General features: G+C 39.0%; 1 protein-coding gene across 1 annotated transcript in view; it reads left to right on the top strand.

Moving 5' to 3' along the window:
- LOC116660610 (translation initiation factor IF-2-like) overlaps nucleotides 1–17,812 on the top strand; it is a 200,484-nt gene that overhangs the window by 31,930 nt on the left and 150,742 nt on the right. Inside the window, exon 3 of the mRNA XM_032470451.1 lies at nucleotides 1,812–1,893. The gene's annotated coding sequence lies outside the window, so the exon portion shown is untranslated. The remainder of the gene's footprint in view (nucleotides 1–1,811; nucleotides 1,894–17,812) is intronic.

Genomic DNA, 17,812 nt, shown 5'->3' with positions numbered 1-17,812 from the left:
TAAATGCTGGAGAGGGTGTGGAGAAAAGGGAACCCTCCTACACTGTTGGTGGGAATGTTAATGGGTGCAGCCACTATGGAAAACAGTATAGAATTTCCTTAAAAAAATAAAAGCAGAGTTACCATATGATCCTGCAATCCCACTCCTGGGAATATATCTGGAGAAAACTCTAATTTGAAAAGATACATGCACTCTAATGTTCATAGCGGCACTATTTACAATAGTGAAGACGTGAAAGCAATCTAAATATCCATCGACAGATGAATGGGTGAAGAAGGGGTGTGTGTGTGTGTATAATGGTATACTACTCAGCCATAAAAAAGAATGAAATAATGCTATTTGTGGCACATGGATGGACCTAGAGATAATCATATTAAGTGAAGTAAGTCAGAGAAATAAAAATACCATATGATATCACTTACGTATGGAATCTGAAAAAATGATACAAATGAACTTATTTACAAACCGGAAATAGACTCACAGACATAGAAAACAAATTTATGATTACCAAAGGGGAAAGCGAGGTGATGGAGGGAAGAATAAATTAGAAGTTTGGGATTAGCATATACATGTTACTATATATAAATTAGATAAACAGCAAGGACCTACTGTATAACACAGGGGACTATATTCAGTATTTTGTAATAGCCTATAATGGAAAAAATCTGAAAAAGAATATTTATATTTATATATGTATATCTGAGTCACTTTGCTGTACACCTGAAACTAACACAACATTGTAAATTAACTATACTTCAGTTTTTTTTAAATGGTTAAAAAAAAAAAAAGCGTGGGCTTGAATAATGTGAATTTGGAGGTTATCTGGTGTCACCAATGAAAGAAGGACAGATATCCCCCCACGCTAGTTTGCTCTTTGAAGGAATCCTTGGAACTTTGCATAATGTTGGGGCTATGGGATAGATTCCTCAAAAGACAGAAATGGAGTGTCTCTCTACCAAAGTGAGTTGGAACACTGGAGAATTTTAATTTTTTAAAAGAAACTAAAGGAATGAGACATTTCTTGCCCTCATGAATTTTTTAATAAAGTTATCTTTATTTCATTATATTTTTAGTGGAGGTACTGGAAGTTGAACCCAGGACCTCATACATACTAAGCATGCACTCTACCACTGAGTGATACCCACCCCCTCTTAAGAATCTCTTGGACCCTAGAGTTGCAAATTCACATGTGCTGCTTATGAAGTTCAAAACTATGTAAATGAAGGAATGTGGATGTGTTAAGCTGATGTAGGGGCCTCCCATAAGCTCAACTAAAGAAGTTTAGCCCTGCACCACGACTTTGGCATCCAAGATGGTCATCCATCCCGGTAGACAACCAATCCAGGTGGCCCGACCACAGAGGGCACTGAACAGCCTGCAAGGGCCATGAATTCCTGCAAAAAACCTTAGCGCAATGGTTCTGAAATTTTCTGCATATTAGCACCGCCTGAGTACTTAAAATATCCCGATGCCCTTGAGAGCACCACATACCAATGAGATCAGAATGTTTGGGCGTGAGACCCAGGTGATTCCATTGCCCAGCAAAGCTTGGGAACTATTTATTGCCTTAGACCATCCCTCTGTTTCTGAGCCTCATTTCGATCTGCTAAGATTTTTGTATTTTTCCTCCAATTACTTGGTGAACATAGACCTTGTTTTGCCTTCTGGAATAGCTTTCTCTATAGCACCTCCCGCCCGCTCTATTTCTTAGCACCTGTTTTCCCTGTTAACTGATGAGCCAATCTGATGTCAATTCCCTCTATAAATGGTAGCCTCTCTCTCTCTCTCTCTCTCTCTTTCCCCCCCCCCAGCAAAGATGGCTGCTGTGTCCTGCCCGCCCGCCCTCCTGCCTCCTGGACCGCCCGCCTGCCCTCCTGCCATCAGCCGTACAAGGTAGGGTGTTGCTCCAAGACATGTTGCTGCAGCCCTGTAAGATCCCCTATCCAATAAATTGTTGATGTCTCTTAAAAAAAAAAGTAATTTCAGACCCTGCTTCTTCTTAGGACTCCTGCCCTGTTTGGGTTTGCATTAATTAATTACTTAAAACTTGGTCATATCAGACATTTCTGAGACATCAGACCTGAAGGATGAAGATACTTACTGAGGTAGGAAGTTTAACTTTTGTCTAGGGAACATCTGGTCCTCCATTAAGTCTCACCAATGCAGAGGAGTATTTACTTAGAACCGCGGTTCCTAAATTTGTCTGTGCTTTGGAATCACCTGGAGAGTTTTAAAAACTACCGGTGCCCTGTGCTCTGCCCCCAGGGACTGATTTAGTTGGCCTAGGCTGTGGCCTGGACTTTGGAATTCTGTATATCTCCTCAGGTAATTCTAATGTCTAGACAAGTTGATATCATTGATTTAAAAGTAATGATCTGATTTTTCATTTTAGTTGCAAAAATACAGTATAATATAAAATCTTTTAGGATATTCCAAACAATGAAAAAAAGTGAATGCTACAAAAATGGAATTCCATTACTCTATATGATTTATATTTAAGTCTTTTTAAATTGAAGTACAGGTGACTTGCAATGTTAGTTTCAGGTATACAATATAGTAATTTGATGTTTTTACAGAATATACTCCATGCAAAGTTATTATAGGATATTGACCATATTCCCTGTGCTGTAACTTATTTTGTACCTAATAGATATTTAAGTCTTTATTGTGTCTCTGAATAGTACTGTGTTTTTTGTTTGGGATGTGTGTGTATGTTTTGTTTTTCCATCTTGCATATCTGGGTTTTTTACATATCTGGGTTTGACCTTTATCTTTGCCATGTTTACCTTTCCCATTCTTTTTTTATGTACTTCCGTTTATCAGTTCTTTCCCTTATTTTTCAGGCCTCACATTTGTGAATCTTCCCTCCTTAATTTTCTGTGATATAGAACTTAACATTCTTAATTTTTTTTAAACCTTAAATGTTTAAAAAATCATTTTTTAAATTAAAAAAACAAGGGATTTGGAACTTTTGGTTTCCACGGTGACATGTAAAGGGCTTGGGGGTTTGTCACTCCTGTCCTTGTGACAAGAAAAAAGCTGAAAAGGTGAAAATCGGTCACTTTTCTTAGACTAATTAGGAAATTGTGGCCACAGTGTGTATTAGGTTGCCAGGGCTGTTGTCACAGATTTAGTGACTCAAACTATAGAAATGTATAGGTTCACAATTCTGAAGGCTAGAAGTCTAGGATCAAGATATTGGCAGGACTGGTTCCTTCCGAGGGCTGTGAAAAAGAATCTATCCTGTGCCTCTCCCCTGGCAACTGATGGTTCACTGGAAATCTTAGAATAGTTTGGCCCGTGGAAGCATCACCCGACTTCTGCTTTCAGCTCCACCTGGCATTCTCCCTGCGTGGATGTCTGCCTTAGTCTCTTTGGGCTGCTGTAACAAAATACTACATACTGGGTGGCTTATAAATGACAGGAATTTATTTCTGACAGTTCTGGAGGCTGGAAGTTCAAGGTCAGGGTGCCAGCCTGGTTGGGTTCTGGTAAAGACCCACTTCTAGGTTGCAGATGGCTGACTTATCACTGTGTCCTCGTGTGGTGGGAGGTGCAGGGTATCTCCGTGGGGTCTCTATTTTACAAAGGCGGTAATCCAACTCATCCTCATCACCTCCCAAGGACACCCCCCTCCCCTGCAACTTCCATCACCTTGGAGGTTAGGATTTCAACATATGGATTTTAGGGGGACACAAACATTCAGACCATAGCAATATCTGTGCCCAAACTTCCCCTTTTTTTTAATAAGAACTGGGGATATGGCAAAAGTCCCTGCTCCATAATTTTACATTGTAGTTGAGGAGACAGATAATAAACAAAGCAATACAGAGATGTGCCAGGTGGCAGTAAGCAAAGCCAGGTACATAGGACAGAGAATAACAATGGGGGAAGAGTGCTGCTCTACACAGGTGGTCGGGGGCCTCCCCCTTAAAAGTGACATCAGCAAGTTCTCACAGGCATTGAGAGAGCAAGCTGTGTGGACATCTAGGGGAAGAGATTGCCAAGGAAAACAAATTGCAGGTGGGCAGGTCCTCAGGTTTGCTTGCGCCTGGTGTGCTGAGAAACAGCAAGGAGGCCAGTGTGTGGCAGGGAGTGAATGGGGATGGAATGAGGGGATTCACGGGACAGTGCGGGGAGCCCATATACGGCCATTTGTTGGGGTTTTGGATTTGACTCTGAGTAAATAGGCAAGTCAGTGACTGGATGAGAAGGGAGGGAGAAGTGACATGATTTGGTATATTTTAAAGAGTTCCTCTAACATGGGGAGAATAGATTTTAGAAATAACAAAGCCAGAAAGTGTTGCTGGTAAAATCTCTTTTGTAGTTTCATATTTTCCTTCAAAAAGAGCTTAAAATACACTTGACAGATCTTGATTTCATCCTACAAACTACGTAAAACAAAAAATTTCATTTTAGAGCCAATTTTAATTTCCTATCCCCTTTCATAATATGGCTTTTGAAATAACTTTCTTTTCTGTCAAATGTGGTGCATTCTGATTAGCATATATATTCAAGTGTACAGATATTGGGAAAAGTAACATAAAAGTGGAATTTAACATATTTATGTTGATTAAATAGAAGTTAATGTTGCCCAAAGGAAAGTAGCAGGTGCAGTAGGTTATTATTTTTGCTTCTATGGCCCCATTAATCATTTGTTATTAAACTAAAACTTTAAGCCTTCAGTGCATTGATATCAGTTATTAACATCTATATGTGTACATTTTTGTATAAATAGCAATACCAATTTATTAGGGCTGGTTATTATCTGTGTGGCTGCTAGAAAGTCATATAGTCTTCCTAAACCTTTGGTTCCTCCCCTACAAATAGGAGACTAATAATTATTATACAAGTTTCTCAATAAATTAAAAATAATGTATATTAATGTTTGGCACAAGGTTAGCATACAAATACAATGATTTGTAACTGTTATTAACAGACAGTTGATAAAAGAAATGGTAACTACTGTCAATTTCAGCATTTTAAATTTCTAAGATAATACTTAAAATCTGCCTTGTTTATAAAAGAAAAAGCCAATTTTAAATAAATTGTCAAGATCTTAGATTAATATGTAATTTTTCTTTATGATGAGCTACAGAGTCTGAATTGGATTCACTAACAAATAACGTGTTCTAGGTTTATAAGCATAAATTATTTCAAATCATTTTTTCTCCAAAGAAAATATGTATTTAGGCATTTTTTGCATGAGGATCACAAATTTTGGGATATGTTACTGAGAGGTAGTAATTTAGATTCTATGGTTTCTTAGATGTACTATTGGTAAATGGTTTTCTTTTATCTGTAGTGTGTTCTACACTGGATTGTGGGCAGCAATCATGCCCTCCAAATTTTGTGGACTCAGTACCTGCACCCCTCAGTGTGCTTTTGATTATGAATTAAAGAATCAAAACTGGAAGAGACTATCTGGCATCCACCCAAAATGCAGTCCCCACTAAACATCTCTAAAAATACTTTCAAATCTCTTGGTATAATATGCCTCTACATGCAAGGGATTCACCCTTCCTCAAACCTGGGTAACCAGATGACCTCTCAAAGATTGCAGTTAACTAATTTACAGTTTTTATTTCATAACGACTTTATTTATACGATTTTCTACTACTTGAAGTTTCTTATATTTAATTGTGCTTTTCTATAATTTTTTTCTCACTGATAACAAATTCTGCTCCCTTGCATTTAACATAATTAGATCTGGTCCAATTATGAATATAGTCTTTTCCAAACTAAACATCTCCATTTTCTTCAGGGGTTACCAGGATAACACTGGTAAACATGATAAAGAATACTTGAAGACATCACTCATAAAAATTAATTCAAAATGAATTAAAGACGTAAATGTAAGACCTGAAACTATAAAACTAGAAGAAAGCAGAGAAAGCTCTTTGACATTGGTGTTGGCAATGATTTTTTTGGATATGACACCAAAAGCACAAGCAAAAATCAATTAAGTGGGACTATATCGAACTAAAAAGCTTCTGCACAGAAAAGTAATAACCAATAAAATGAAGGAGAAACCTAAGGAATAGGAGAAGACATTTACAAATGATCTATCTGGCATGGGGTTAATATCCTAAATATATAAGGAATGTATTAACTCAATAATCAAAACAAAAACAGAACAAAATAACAAACAAAACTGAAAAAAATAAAACAAAAACAAATAAACCACTTCAAAATGGGCAAAGGAACTGAATAGACATTTTTTATAAAGAAGATGTACAAATGAACACCATAAAATGGTGTTCAACATCACTAGTCATCGGGAAAGTGTAAATCAAACCACAGGGATATCACCTCACCCCTGAAAGAATTATCAAAAAGATGAGAGTTAAGTGCTGGCAGAGATGTGGAGAAAAGGCAATCCTTGTACACTGGGGGTGGGAGTGTAAATTGATTCAGCCACTATGGAAAACAATGCGGAGTTTCCTCAAAAAATTAAAAAATAGAATCACTGTATGATCCAGCAATCCCACTTGTAGTTACATATGCAAAGGAAATGAAATCACTGTCTTGGAGAGATACATCTTGTTTAGGTGAACTAAATGGTTGTTTTCTGGTGTAATTTGAGCAGGAGCAAAGCATACTTGCTTCCACACAGTTGTTCTATTTTGAGGTTTAGCCAGCTCCTTAAATTTTCAACCTCAGTCATTTCTTTAGTTTCAATCATTTCAGCCAGAGGTTCTCTTTTGGAATATGTAACCTGCCGTCATAAAATTAGATGCAGCAGCAGCCGTTCACAATAATGAAACAGACTAACCAACCACTAATACTAATAACTGTGGTTGATAAGATATTTACTATGTTCCAAGTACCTGGCTAAGTACTTTTCATTTCATTTACTCCTCATAAAAACTGAGGAGTTAATAGCACATTAAACAAATGAGGAAGTTGAAGCATATGAATTTAAGCAACTTGACCAGCTTTCACTGGCTCTACTAAATGGTGGAGAAATCACAAAAATTCAGGTCATCTGACTCTAAAACCCAGGGCCATAACCATTTGCTGATTGTACTGTCCTGGCTATGAGAAAACCTTGACAGAAGGCAGGATGGGATGGGTATTTTCAGACCAGGAGGACGTTGAATGCTTTAGGATACAGGATGCTGGCCAAGGCATTATGAGGAAGACAGCAAAGAGAACTCTGTGAGGCCAGGGTCCAGCAGGAGCAAGACCAAGTCACACAAATAGTCAGAACTCTGAAAAACAGGAATCTGGATATTCAGATGCTTCCTCTGAAGTGTAACCAATTAATCTCAAAATTAAATAAACATTAGGAACATTATTATTCCAATGCTGGAACACTTGATATCATATTTAACTGTCCACCTTCTATGGCTAAGAAGGAAGACTTTGTCTGACAACATTTTAATTTTAATTACATGAATGACATGATTAATAGCACTAATGTGTACTAGGTAATTGCAGGGTAAACCTAGTATTAGTGTAAGAGAGTAGTGAATTTTAATGCACTGGAGAACAGGCACGCCTGATAGAACATTGCAGAGGCAATTAGTTATAATCAATTTTGTAAAAGATAGGTAACTGCATTAATAGACTGTAGTTTATTATTCAGAGTTCATCCAGGAGTGTCTGAAAGACGCAGCGAGAGAGGAAACCCTGTGTGTCAGTCTGTTAGGGCTGCTGTAACAGAATACCCCAGGCTGGATGACTTAAACAGCAGGAATCAATTTTCTCAGTCTGGAGGTTTTTGCTGGTGAGTCCTTTATTCCTGGCATGTAGAATGCTGCCTTCTCGTGGTGTCCTCACATGGCCTCTTCTCTCTCTGCACACGGAAGAGAGCTCTGGACTCTCCTCTTCTTAGAAGGTCACCAGTCCTGTTGGATTAGAGCCCCACCCTTATGACCTCATTTGACCTTAATTACCTCCCTATCTGCAAATACAGTCACATGATTAGGATTAGGGTTTCAACATATAAATTTTAGTGGGGAGACAATTCAGTCTATAACACACCAACTGCCACACTAAAGTCAAGACCAGCCCTGTGTCTTGGAGGGTTTAGGAGCCAGTACCCTGGGGTGAGATCATCTGGGTTGAATTCCTCATTCTGCAGGAGAGAGAGCTCCTGACCCTTCTCTTCTTAAAACACACTTTCTTGGGCTTCTAAATGAAAATGCTAATAAGAGTACCTATATCAAAGGATTGCTGAGAAGATTAAATAAAATCAAAGATAAAAAGCACACAGCACAGTGCCTGGCACTTATGCAGATTTAGAAAATATTATTGTTATTGTTGCTGTTGACAGGTTTTAGCTTTTGGCTAAATCAGGCTTGGTTTACATACTAGAATTTGAAAAAAGTCACAGAATGTTACAGGAAAGTGGAATTGAGGTTAGAGTTATCAGAAAGACCTTATGGGACAAAGAATTTATTTAAAGCATAAAGGTCAACCTGTTTACCTCTTTGTTCCCAAAAAGTAAGAATAAATTGTTTAAAAAAATAATGTGGGAAAGAAATTCATTTTGCTAATAGCTGCTTGTTTGAAAAATGTCAACCTTATAAAAAATTTACAAGGATGTAATGACAATACATTAATTATATCATGAAAAGTGCAGCTAGAGGTCAGTGTTTAAAACTGTGAAATTCTGGCTGAAATGAACATTTCTCATGAAAGTGGCAAATTATTATAATTTTTCATAAAAGCTATAAAACAGCAACAGGTTTTAAAACAAAACTTTGAAAAACTAAAGGCGTGGTTTTATAAAATAACTTCTGATTTTGTTTAAATCACAGTAAGCTTCTGCAGTAAGTGAATACCCCCTAATGAAGCAGCTCCTAAAAGTATTGCCTGGGATGCATTAAATGATTTATTTAAAAGGAATTATTTAATCATCAGAGGTTTAGAATTCAGACCAAGAGAAACATGTTATTTTATATGTGGGTATATAGCCATAAAAAATACATCACACATCATTGCTCCCACTATATTCTTTATGTCAATCAGTCAATATGATATTGATTTAGGAAGTGGAGACAGGGGAGAAGGAAGCTGGCAGAAACAGAATTCCTAGAGCTCAGCAGGGTGAGTTTGTGTGGGGGGCATGGGCAGACTTGGAGTGGTGGTAGAAGGGAGTTTGGTGGGGATTGCATGAAGTTAAAAAAAAAATAAACCAAGACAGCATGCCCCTACCATCTTCCTATTCATCTTACTCCAAATTGCCAAACCAGGTTAAAGTTAAATCCTATGAGTTTAATCCTAAGAGTTAAGAGTTTAACTCTTTTTAGCTTTGTATTAGCCCCACAGTACATGAAACCTTCATTCTACAGAGGCCTTGACTTAGTGCTAAAATATACTCCCAGCTAAAACCCATGAGAAGTCATTTATTGTTGGGTCAGATAAGAAAATCAATTAAAGGAGTTCAGTTTAGTAACAGAAGAGTAGAAGTGTGCTTCTGATTGTGAGTGTCGGTTGATACTCATGAAATATCCGACTTACTGAGAAAAAGGTAACTTTGGGGGAAGGTAAGTTAGCTCTCTCGAGCCAGTTGTGCATCGTTACTGTGTTGTAAGGCTTAGGCAGTTCTCAATCCAATAAGAGAACTTGGATTTTCATGGGCAGTTATGAATTCAAATTTTCACTCTTGCGATCAGGAGTTCATCATTAATGCTGTACACCAGAAATGGACACAATATTATAAACTGACTTCAAATTTTAAAATGGAGGGAAAAAGAATAGCTAAAATTAAAAACAAAACAAAAACAAAAAAGACAAATAATGCCAAATGTTGAAGATGCAGTGAACTGAAGCTCTCACACCTTGCTGGTGGGATTGGAAAAGGGTACAACCACTTTGGAAAATAGTTTGTCGATTTCTTAATGAAACATACACTTACCATATAACTCAGCAGATACCCTAGATATATACCTGAGAAATAAAAACTTATGCTTCCAAAAGAAAAAGAACATCAAGAGCCTTTACTCACTTACTGGAATAGTATAAGCAAGAGGTTAATAGTATAACCAGAGAAAGAGTTGATCCCCCTGTTCCATTTTCCCCAAGGGTGGAGGAGTGGGGAGGGCACCATCCTGGTGAGGCCGCCAGGTGAAGCCTTGGTGGTTGTGGTTGGACCTGAAAGATTAAATAGGTTTTTAGCCAGGAGCTGGATTCCTCAATTGTTTTCTAAGTTACAAACCTATCAGGTTTTATTTGTCTGCTTTTGATTTGGAAAGTACGGTCTCTGCAATGCTGGCTTTCTGATTGTGTTCCTTTTATTGCATCTCTGCAAGTGTTTAGCTGATACTGATTTTATAAACTAGAATCGTTATAGGCTTTCCAATGAGGCATACATGATGAAAAAGCCAAGGATTTATTGACAAATATAAAAATAAATATTTGTAAAATGTACTGAACTTAAACCAGCATTTGATGCTTCTGGAACAGACATTTCCTTCTTGGTATAAAACACATGCCCTTGGCAAAATCGGTAACATTTTGACTCCATGTTTGTTTTCTTACATCGCTTTGCCTTCCTGGACCTTCCAGAAGTACAGTGACTTCACACTGCCCCCTAGCCTTCCAAACCTGAACATTTCATTTTTTCCATATCAAACTGCTCGTTACCTAAGTACCACAGGATCCCAAATACTTCTTCTTCGTCTCTCACCTGGGCATCACCACCCCCTTCAACACCAACTTATAGGTTGGTGTTAGAAGAAACACAGCTTGGTTAAATCAGTTCACACTAGGGTATGTATGATTAAGAGCCTGACAAGTCTCATGAGTGTGTTTGTGTTTTAAGTAAAAGCAGCAACAAAACAAGTTGACCCCAACTAATCAGCAGATGATAGATTGCAGACTTCCAAGAGAAGGAACAACAGAGAATAACAGAATGGGAGCCGTAGAGACGAAATGGTTGGGGTGAAAGTGGCCGAATGGAAGGCATTTTTGTGCTCCTCAGTTCTGTAGTTCAGGTTAATTCCTATTCTGTTGGATGGGTTGACCTTCTTTTGTTCGAAGACAAACTGAAAAGTTCTGAAAAGTTAGAATGAGAGAAATGAAGTGAATGGTCCCATCATTCACCTAATTGCTGAGGCCAAAATCCTTGGCATTCCATCTTTGATTCCTCACTTCATCTCACATCCCACAGCTAATCCATCACCAAACCAGGTAGACTCTGTTTTCACAATGGATGCAGATCAGACCGCTGTTTACCTTCTCCACATCTATGCTTGTTCCAGGGCACCATCCCTTGTCACCGCATTAACCTTCCATGCTCCCCAGCAGCCTCCTCAACACAGTAGCCACCAAGCTCCTCTCCAAATGAGGTTGGATCATGTCAGCAGCATCATTCTCCTGCTCTCAGTGGTCCAACGGCTTCCCATCACACTAAGAGGAAAATCCAACGGCCTGCCTGTGCTCTGGCCCTGGTTAGCCCTTAGACCTCATTTCCTCCCACTCTCTCTTTTGCTCGCCGCGTTTCAGCTATGTCAGCCTTCTTGCTGTGCCCCGAACATGCTATTGCTGTCTCCTCGTTTTTCCTACTGGGGGGCAAATTCTCCCAGATGTCTGTGTAATTCTTATCTTAGTTCAGTCATGTGTTTTTTCAGATGTCACCTCCTCAGAGACTCTACCCCAAAACACCCTATCCAGCAAAGCTTTCTATTCTCTGTTTCCTTACCCTGATTTACTTTTTCATAGTAATATACATGTTGGATTAGTCAGGGTTCTCTAGAGAAACAGAACCAATAAATCTATTTAGCAGTCTATCTATCTATCTCATGATCTGACATCTGCAAGCCGGAGACCCAGGAAATGCAATGGTGTAATTCAGTCTGGAGTCTGGAGGTCTGAGAACCAGGAGTTCCAAGCGCAGGACTAGATTGAGGCAGGCAGGCAGGAAGGGCTGAATCCTCTTCAGGCCCTCAATGGATTGGATGCCGCTCATCCACACTGGGGAGGGCAAACCACCTTACTGAGTCTGCCGATCAAATGCTGATTTCATTTGGAAACACTCCCAGACACACCCACCGATAACGTTCAGCCAAATATCTAGGCACTCTGTGCTCTAGCTAAGTTGATAATTGTTGATTTTGTATCAACATATTTATACACACACACCTATATACATACTTTAATCTGTCTGCCTCACTAGAAAGTATGTTCCATGTGGCCAAAGACTGTGTTTTGTACATTACTATGTCTCCAGGACCTAAAACAATGCTTGATATGTAATAGCTGTTTAATAAATATTTGTTGAATAAGTAAATGGTCTTTAAAAAGTAATCATGTTTTATAATTATGTATTTTTGATAGAGAAGAATAAAATTAATCTATTACATTAGATTGTTATATTTGTTCCTTGAGGTGCAAACCAAGACCTCGGAACCTAGGGGTTACAGAAAAGTAAGAAATGACAAAAACCTATTGTTAAGGAGCTTACCAGCAGGAAGAGATGAGTATTGTTGATTCTGATAATGCCAAGTACCAATACCTTTTTTAAACAGTAAAATCTAGGATTCTCACACAATAGGCTAAATTAATAATTTAAAGAGTAATATAAGGCAAAAGAAACTAATGAAAAATTAAGCTGTGATTGGATATGGTACTCCAATTTTATTCAGGGTTCTTTAATTGATTTCTTTGACCCATACAACCATTTTTTTGTCTGGATAGAAAACTTAGTGGCCAATTTACTGAAACATTATTTTTACCAGTTTTACTCATTTTTCTTGGTACAGGACAGTCCACAATATTATCTTTCCTCTTTGGGCTGTATTCTCTCTCCCAATACTGCTGTCCCTCTTGCGTTCTGGCTGTTATAAATGCTAGTGGAGCATGAACATGTTGAGTATTTCAAGTTGTGTTAAAGCTGTCCTCAGAAGGCTGATTGCTATAGAGTAACAAACGAAGATAATGGCTAATTCTCGAGGGATCTGAGGAGAGGGTGTAGCCGGGAGAGAAGATGCTCCTGACATCAGGCCCTCCAGGCAGTCCCATTTCCCCTGAGCTATGGCATCAGTGGTTTTAAGAGAGAACAAAGCAGCCCTTGAACACAAGATCCATTATTTCACCTGTGCTGAGGCTCAGGGCTACGAGGTAGAAATCTTTTTTTTAACAGTCATAGCTGTTGAAAGCCCCAGAAAGAAGCAGTTCAGTTCAAATGAAGCTCTTAGAGCATCCTGGAGTGGTTTCACAGGGAATTCCTCTTCCCATAAAATTCCCCATTTTAATAGCAAAATTGTTTAATTAAAAGTATATTTCACTTACTTTCTCCCAGGCAATACTTACGACAAAAATCAGATCATTGCACCACTAATGGCATTTATGTCTCCTGTTCTAATGACTTCAAAGTTACTATGAAAAAAAAACACCAGTTTTGCCCATATTTGTTCAAGTCTTTCTGCCAGTTCTCTGTTATATCAGCAAAGAGCAGATGGAATATCAAAACCAACCATGAAAATGGTATTATATTTGTTTATCTCTTCTCTGTTTTCTTCTGTTTGAATCTTTTGCATCTCTGTTTTATTATCATTAAATTCAAATGTAGAATTTCATATTTTGTTGCTGTCCCGTAAGTATTCGAATGTCTACTCTTCGTTTAGTATTGCTGTAAAGGGGGTCGAGATACCATTCTCCCTGGTAGCCTAGACTATTACATGGTCATAAAACAGGATCAGAGGAAAATACAAGAAAGTAGGTGGCTTTAAGACAAACTAACCACTGTGATCAGTACATTTTGTCACAGAAGAGGAGATATGTGTGAGATAAATCTGGACTGATGTAGTTCAGTAATGGTTTACTGAGATTTGGAAACTAGAGAAAAAGATTGACATGTAACTTATAAATTCTTAACATTGAGCTTTACTATTTTTATGCATTATTTCACTTGATCATCACTAATACTTAGTGAAAAATGAAGATGTCAGAGTTATTTGTAATACTGTCTTGCAATTAGGCAATTTGCCTGGGTTAGTAAATGACAGAACTAGAATTCAAACCTTGCACTCCTATGTCTAAATGCTGAATTCTTTCTATTATACCAAAGCAAAAAGTAGAGAGAAGTTGGGCGATGCATGTTCGGGAACCAGTAGGGAGTTAGAAAGTCACCATAAGCCCATTGTAAGGTGGCTGTAACAGGGTACTGTGCTGGCACCAGGGAATAATGATGCAAGTGATGGTGGTACCAGTGATACCACTTCAAAAATGATTACTCAAAATCTGTAATAAATGACTCTTTATCCAGGATGACCTCTTTTAGATTGGCACTATTTCCAGAATTAAGCTAGTATGTTGTATGTATATGTGATTTAAATGCAATGCTTAAAATCCTTCTTGCCTTTCGAAATACTAGCACTACCAAAGTTATGCCTTAATAGCAAAGTCACGTTGATGTCCTTGACACTGCATGTTACCATCCACATCAGCACAACTATGCGGCCGTGTGGACAGCCGGACATCACCCATGGTTCATTTACAGCCAAGTGAATAACATCCTCGTCGGGAGGACACAGTGGTCCAGTTTGTCCACCAGGTGGCCGAGGTACACAAAGAGGGACAGGAGTTCTGTTCTCGGAGGACTTGCCATTTGGAAAAATGAGAATGGAGGGATTTTAGGAACACCCAGGAAGTGTCCTCTCTGGGTGAAGTTGTGTTAGAATTGTAAGGCCCTGAGGCAATAGCGAAATACTCGGTGTCACGTGACCCTCTTTCATTCTAGGACCGTAATAATGCTTTGTGTAAACCTTTTGCTCTCTCAAACTTGTCTCCTTGCTCTGGAGGCCTGGCGGTCCTCATCCTTACCTCTGGCGCATCTCTCATGGTTTGCACCATCATGGCTCTCGCAGCCCCTTGGGTGAGTCCTGACTCTCCCCAGGTCAGTGCTCTTGGATGAGTGCAGTGGAGCCTCCATAGAAGTCACACAGCCCTGGTTAACATTTTAACATCCCGCACTTTTCATCCATTTCCTTAGCAGAGTTATTTTTTCCCCTGGTCCATTATCTTCATTTACTCTAAAATGTGGGTTATCATGTGCTTTTCAAGTTAGTCGAAGGAAGAGCTAAGAATAATCATTTGAAGCATCACCTGTCTTTTCTGTACACTAACTCCTCACCACCTGCCTGATTTTAAGTCCCTATCTACCTTATCTGCTGCTGCTTTAAGTTGGGATAAAGGATGCAAGAGAAAATGCTTATTTAAAAACAAGAAGATGAAAAAACCCAGCTCTTTCAAATTATCCTTAATCCTCTTCAGTTGATTTCCTCTTGCTAGCTATTGCTTTTTTTCTTACCCTAGGTATGTTAGGGTTTCCCTACTCATTTGCAATTAATATTTTGAAATTCTAATGGCAGCTACAGGCCAGGATAAAGTTCTGTCTTGGCTAAGATGTGAACTTTCCATGGTGTCCACTGAGGTCTTAGGCAGGGTTAGAACCCTTCTTGTGGGAAAGGATATTCAGTTAGAAGTGTCGCCTTCAGCTGGGCTTCTCTGATGCTGATTATCAGTAGTTGGGGGTTTTGCTGTATTGCTAGCTGCAATCCTAGCTGTGGTTCTGGGCTGTCCCTGAGGAGGTGAGGGGGTAAGAGGGGGAGGTAGGTAATGGGAGCCAGGGAGGGGGTGCAGGTGTGGACACATCTGACTCATAACATACATTATAGAATTTAACTCATAGCATCTTTTTCATATAGATAATATTGTCTCCGTTTTAAAGATGAGAAAACTGAGTCTTGAGAGCTTAATTAATGGAGGTCAATTTCAGAGGTTCAAATTCAGGGTTGTCTGACTCCAGAGTCCTTAACCACTAAGTCAGGGCGGGATTACATTCAGCTGGTGAGCTGACTTGATCTGATTGTTAACCCCGACCTGTCTGTTCAGACTCTGACCCTGGTTCAGCTGCTTCATGTTGGGTGCCAGATTCTCATTCTCTTCTCACCACCTCACTCAGGAGGCCACACAACGACACCTTCCCCTGGCTGCTCTCGACCAAACTGCTCACCAGAGGGGGTACTTCTTTTTTATTTCACACGGAGACATGAAAGAGGCCAGTGGTGGCCCAGATGACTACATAGTTGTGTTGGTGCTTATGTCTGTCTCTGTCTTTTAATGAATGAATTAGGGATGGCTATTTATCCTAAATAGAAACAGAAATTAAGAGTTGCTCTCCCCAAAGCTCCTCCTCTGCCTTCATCATGTGATGAAAACATCACAGGGAGAACATTTCATCTAGAAAAGAAGATTGTCTCCCTAATAGTTGTTATGACCATTCAGAGGTCTGGGGTTCCCCAAGAGTGGTCCCAGGAACTTTTAAGACACGCCTGGCCCCAGACCTACCAAATCAGAAACTTGAGATCAGTGCCCAGTGATAGTTTAACAAGCCCTCCAGATGATGCTCAGTGACTGCTAAGTGTAAGGCCACTGAGCTTAGTTAAGGAGACTCTCCTTAAGTTCTGATGGGTTCAGCTTGCGCCAGGACTTGGACCTTTTTCTAGAGTAGTTTCTCCAAGAAACAACGTGTTAAGAATTTTTAAATTATCTTTGTCACCATGCCAGGTAAGTGACCATCTCTGAGTGCCTTATCCTTTGGCTCTATTGTCAAAGATTAATTGACTGTAGGTGTGTGGATTGATTTCTGGGCTCTCTATTCTGTTCCCTTGATCCATAACCCCATTTCTTTGTGAACTGGAATCTGAACCCTGCTCAGGAGATGCTGGACCTTAAGTTCTGGGGTGGGACTCTGTGCCCTCCTGCACTGCCTCTCCATATTTCCATGCTAACTTTTGCCTTTCTCCAAGACTCTGCCATCTAGCACTGAATGTCTCAGATGACAGTTTCTTGTCTTAAAATTCCTCATTTTTGCCTGCTCCTGGGGTCTTCTTGGGCATTCTGTCTAGGTCCAATCAGTCTACTTTTCCTGCCCCAGTAATTCCTTATTTTGCCAAATTTGCCACAAAATAAGCCCCAGTTCTCACCCAAGACCATCAGAGAAATTGGGAAGCTAAAAGTTCTCAACTTCCATTAGCAAGACTAGATTGCAATCCATCCAAACAAATAACACGTTAAATGCTGTAGCAAGTCTGATCTAAGGATGCACTGATGGAATGAGGGTAAATGCTCCAAATGAAATTTGTAGAAAGAAAAATCCAAGAGAATTTTGTTGGGAGAGAGAACAGATGGGGCACAAAGCCATGACATAGTTTGAGGGCTGTCAGTCTGTAGGTGGCAGATGAAACAAGCAAGCAATTATTATAAACAAGAGCTTATAACAGTTGTCAATCATAAAGAATTTATTAGTTTCATACTTTAGAGATTTTAGCATTTATACTAGCTCTGGAACTTTGCTTTATAAGGATGAAAATTAACTTTCTGTTCTGAAATTCTGTCTATCAGCTCTCTTTAGTATATTGGATACTATGTATTAGTTTCCCTCTGTTTCTATGCTGGAGGTGAAATGAAATGTTCTGTTATCCCCTAGCCAGTATTGGCAGCCATGTAAAGTAATTACAAAAAGCTGTAAAATGATGTATTTCAGGAATGCACTCTTAAATAGAACTTTTTTTTTCTGATATCTTAGCCATATTTTGTGACGGATGTTCCAGGATAAAGATTCACTCTTATCCTTAGAGGATTACTGTGTTTATATCATTAAAGGTAAGTACATACGTGGATACAGAAAGTCAAGTCTTAGTATTTGACCTATAATAATTGTGTTGGGTAACGTTGTGATTTTTGAATAGTTTCTGGGTTGTAATGAAGAAATGATTGAATGCTATCCTCAGAAATGATCCAAAAGGCTATAATCCTGGGCACATCTATTTAGGGCGTAGTGCAAAGTGGAAATATA

This window comes from Camelus ferus, chromosome 30 (genome assembly GCF_009834535.1).
Source record: "Camelus ferus isolate YT-003-E chromosome 30, BCGSAC_Cfer_1.0, whole genome shotgun sequence".
Classification (NCBI taxonomy): domain Eukaryota; kingdom Metazoa; phylum Chordata; class Mammalia; order Artiodactyla; family Camelidae; genus Camelus; species Camelus ferus.
The sequence above is the reverse complement of the archived record's forward strand: the minus strand, read 5'-3'. Positions and strand labels throughout refer to the sequence as shown.